The following is a 5,510-nucleotide window of genomic DNA, read 5'->3' on the forward strand; positions in this document are numbered from 1 at the left end:
TCGTACTTGACTCATTGTCTTTAGGTTTTGGATTTAATCTCAGCTCGAGTATTTTTTTTTACTCACAAAAAATGAACGATTTAGAAAAAACATAATACTCACATACATATGTCTCAGTTTCTTTTCGTTTTATTTTTACTTTATTTTTTAAAAAGGAATATAGCGTTATGTTTAATACCGGGCAACGCCGGGAACATCTTCTAGTGTATCTATATAAGTGGGGATATGTTTATGAGGACATTTCTCAACCTATATACTCAACGAATTTTTGATCTGCAGACTTGAAAATTGGTATATAGGGTATTCAGACATGTGGAAACCTGTTTCATCGGTTTTCATCCGGAGAAATGGCTGCTAGTGAGTGAACATTGAAATATTGTTATTTGGGTGGGGGTCGTCGGATTTTTATCTGGTTGTCAACTGTTTCGCGAATGCGCGAATCGTTCAGCTACCTTAGGGTAAGCTTATATAGGTTTGAAAACGTTTTTTAAAGGACGTGGCAAACTGACCCAATGGTTATCGTACTTGACTCAAAGTCTTTAGGTTTTGGTTTCGATCTAAGCTTGAGTATATATATATATATATATATATATATATATATATATATATATTTACTTAATAAAGTGAACTGTTTAGAAAAAAAAACTTGATACTCGCATGTACATCGGTTTAAAAATTTTTTTTTTACTTCACTTTTTAAAGGAGTTTAACGCTTGCAATACCAGACCACGCCGGGTACATCTACTAGTTATTCGATAACAAAACATACCTAAACTAAAAACAGAAAATAAAATTACGACACATCCGGTTTACGTGATTTCCTGAAAGCAAAACCTATAAAAATTCGGCATGGTATAAAAAACGATAATTAAATTCACCTCCAATCTAAAATACGTCGCAACCATCTAAAAATCATGATAAAAAAACCGGACAAAAACAAAACAAACAGACCATATTGTAGTGCTTAATTAATCTGATTACCGCACTAAACTACAAACAATTCTTGATGAGCACATAAAACTCAAAAGAATTAATAACAATCCTAACAATGCCAAAAAAAGACACAATTTAATAGACTTATCATCGCGAGTAACGCACACGTCGATAATTACCGATTTTACCAAATAATTGGGGGATTACAAAACCGGTTATTTATATGGGACAATTAAGATACATAAATTTAATTCCTCTTTCTGGCCTACTATATACGAACTTACTACTTCCATATATTTCTTAGCAAAAACAAACAAACAAACAAACAAAACTTATTAATCTGTATCTATCTAGTACCTATAATGTTCAGTCCACACAGAAACTATTATAAATCCCACAAAAATACAAAAACAAACCAACAAACAAACAAAAAAAACCGACAGCAAAATCATTGCTTCTTTTGACATAGAAAGTTTACTTACTTATATACCTGTGGATTGGTTGGTTGTTTTTTTTTTTTGTTTTACGGCATATCAACCCTTTTCAGGTTATTTAATCCCGAATCCAGTGATTTTGAAGAACAATTTTGTAATAGAATATATATATATATATATATATATATATATATATATATATATATATATATATATATATATATATATATATATATATATATTGTTTTTCAAGTCGCTTTCTATTCAACCCATAGTTAGGACCCTAACAAGTACTACCACTCCGGATCAGAGTGGACCTGGGAGCAATGGCAATTAAAGGTGGCTCCACACTCTCCAAAGCCCACAAGCTGAGGCCTCACCATCGGATATAGTTTAAGGTCATATCCAGGACCTATACTTATGGTATTGGTTAATTATGCATCTACACAGACATGACAGAAAAGATAAATATTTTTCCTAGAATTAATATATGCTTATTTATATTTACAGATAAGAATAGTGCTGAAGTCACTTAGAGTATCTCATTAAAATTACATCTAGCAACATTGAAGCATAGGAGAATTAGCCGTATAAGAATTTCTGCTAGGGCGAATCATGGATCAACACGAATGTGCTTTTAGCCAACAAAATTTGCAGGAAATCTTTCATTACCCTTTTCTACTGTTAATAGAGTGATCGTACAATTCACAAGAGAGGACAAAGAGTGCACAAAACCTCATCCAGGTCGCTCCGGGCACTCTGAGAGAACCGTTAAACGGTTCCCCAATACAAAACACCTGATGAAGGCCGGAGGGCAAAACGGCCGAAACGTTGTGACTATAACAACCAAGATGAGGAAGTCAGTCCGACAATCTCAATCAATGAAAACACCTCGTCTCAAAAATACAGGCAATTACTAAGAACCGTCAGTGTTGTTAAAAGAAATGTCGAAGAATATCCTCGCTGCAAAGCTTCTGACATTGCAACACAAGCTTGTGTCAGTCTCAGAGCAGCTGTCAGGTATCTGCACAAGCTGCGTTACTATGCCAGGAAAGAAAGGAAAGTGTTTTCCAGATTATGCAGCCTTGATTTCTGAAGTCACGTCGTGGTTGGAGGACCAACCTGGGGTGTTCTATAAAAACGGTCTCCAGAGCTGCATCAAACGATGGGAGAAATGCATACCTCTGGGTGGTTCCTATGTAGAGAAAGACTAATAACTGTGCCAAGTTTCGTTGCTCTACTGCTATGGGAAGTGGGTCTGGGGCATTACTTATTGCACGCCCCTCGTATCTTCACAAGCTAGGTTACTATGCTAGAGCTGCGAGAAGGAAACTTCTTTGTCGTCTCGCCATTATCAAACGCAGACAAGACTGGGTTCGTGAAATGGCGGAGAGACTTATGAGCTTTTGTGCCAATATGATTTTCTCTGATGAAGCACGATTTCCATTATTTCTCGACAGTGGAAATGTTTGGGTATGGAAACTCCCTCAGCAAGAGATTGATTAAAAAAAAAAAAAAAAACTGCAGCCAACGTTGAAACATGAGGATTTCTCGGTTAGGGTATAGGGTGCAATTTGGATTGATGGTCGGTCAAACCTGGTGGAGTATGCAGGAAACATCAATTCTTCTAAATATGTTTCAATATTACATGAAAGAAATCCTACCAATATTCTCAAGTGGTAAAATGAACCAGATTAACTCCCTCTTTATGGAAGACGGAGTTCCTTGTCAATCTGCTAGGGCTACACAAAATTGGTAACGCCAAAATAGTAATAATAAACTTCCATGGCCAAGATAGTCCCCAGATATGAACGCAATTGAAAACCTTTGGGGCATATTAGACAGGAACATTCGCAAAAAGAAAAGGGAGCCATCTTCTAAGCCTAGACTTTTAGCATTATTGCGTCAGAGATGACAAGAAATTCCTCAAGCTGATATTCGTCAACTGATCAATACCATGTTTAGAAGGGTCTTACATTAAAAACACCAAAGGGAATGCCAACCAAGGTGTAAGTTCCTATTGACTTGCCTCCCCACGAGGGCAGAGTTAGACACAAGCTCGGTTTTTAATATGGAGAAAATCCAGCTCCTCAAAAAGGGCAAGAACAAAAATTAAAAAATTGTCTCAGTCATGAAGGATTTCTCCTCCACTGGCCGATGACAGAAAAGGTGAAGTGTAACACCAGAACAGATACTACACTATGAAGTGTTAGTTATTAAATGTGTGACCATTTCATTTTTTTTTTCTTGTTCTATAAATTATATATTTATTGAAATAAACTGCTTCTATGGGTGTACATTCTTTGCTGTCATGTCTGTGTATGTTAGCGCGCTGAAAACAATAACGTCATTATTTAGAAAACCATTCTTACCATTGGGAGGGGATGGTGCATTGTAACTATTCTGTACTTTCACTAAACAATTTACTAAACAAAAATATCGAAACAACTGACACGAAAATACTATTAAAATATGGCGCGGCAACATGGATGTACAGACAGGAACATATGTATCTAATCTATATATTAATACAATAGCGCGTGTGATATTTTCTGTGTTAAGCTTACACGCGGGTCGTTTAATTGTTATGTACTTCCATTTCTTGTTATAAATAATCTTACCAAGAATTTTAACATAAGTTTTGGTTTCGGGTTCGATTATAGCTGATGGTACTTATGTCATCTCTTTTTTTTATGAATAATTTTATCAAGAATTCTTCATAAGTTTTTGTTTCGGTTTCGATTATGGCTCAAGGAACTCAAGTTATATATATGTATGTATATATATATGTATGTATATATATGTATATATATATATGTATATATATATGTATATATATATATATATATATATATATATATATATTCTCATAAGTTTTTATTTCAGTTTCGATTAAAGCTGATGCTCAAAGTCAAATTGATGTATCTTTTTATTTTTTAAATTGCAACTTTATAATATATAAAACTCGATATAACATTAACTCTATAATAATATATTCAAAATCTGCGAGAATTAAAATATCATATTTAAGCGTACTTTACAACCGGGCTTTGCCGGGCGTTCGTGCTAGCTTAGATAAATACTTTTGGTGCTTTAACCAAAAAGCTACACTAATATTAGGGCGTCTCCATTTACACTGAACATCTACAGAATGCCAACATCAATATATGACATATAAAATGAGTCTAATAAATCTCAGAATGTCACCAGTAGAGCAACTCATTTTCTTAAAGAAAGAAAACAGTTCAAAATCTGTAAAAATAGGCAAAGATCGTCTTTGTTTGATGGCTACACAGACTGGCACATTGTATTCATCTTAAAACATCGGCTTGTAATTCCAACTGAATTCAGCGTTCCGATTCCCTCATTCGGTTCGTTAATAAAAAAAAAAAGAAAAGAAAAGAAAATCCGTTATTGAATTAATGGTATCATTTGAGGATCATTTGGACTGGACACACCAGTGCAAATTAGAAAGATATGAAGATCTACGAGAAGAATATATTAGAAATGTCCGGAAAAAAACATTGTCTTTTTTTTTTTTTTTTATCAAAGTCGGATGCGGAGGTTTTATTGCGAACTCAACCTTCACGTTCTTCAATAATCTTGGTCTTTCTCCGTCAGTCAAGAAAAAACACACAAAAAAATACAAGACAAAGCGTTATCTGCATTAGCGTGTATATGGCAATACCACAGGGTGACGACAACCTGGGCTAGTGTTAATGATGCTTTAGCCCCGAAACCATGCCTGAATCAGAGTCATCATCAGATGGAGGCTTTGTTGGAAGCAATGTTGTTGTGCAAACAACAGTTATTGTATAAAAATTTGGTGCTTATTCAAATTGGCACATATGACAACAATTAAAAGTAAAGAAAACACAGAACATTATGTATAATGTATATACTCGTTACAGAACGAAAATGTCATATTCCAAAAATTACGTAAATCGGTCAAGTATTTTATATAAAACTAAGAAAATAAAAATGTACGATTTTTAGCGATTTTACTACTAAACTGCATTGAACGTAAGGCGGAGTGTTCACCTCTTAACTTCGATTTAATTTGTATCTCCTTATTTATTTCAACGGATTTAATCATGGCAGATGAAAACGCTACGACTCGCTTATTCGTAAATTTTGATTTTC

Source organism: Euprymna scolopes, chromosome 11 (genome assembly GCF_053919585.1).
Source record: "Euprymna scolopes isolate OS-2025 chromosome 11, ASM5391958v1, whole genome shotgun sequence".
In the NCBI taxonomy this organism is placed as follows: domain Eukaryota; kingdom Metazoa; phylum Mollusca; class Cephalopoda; order Sepiida; family Sepiolidae; genus Euprymna; species Euprymna scolopes.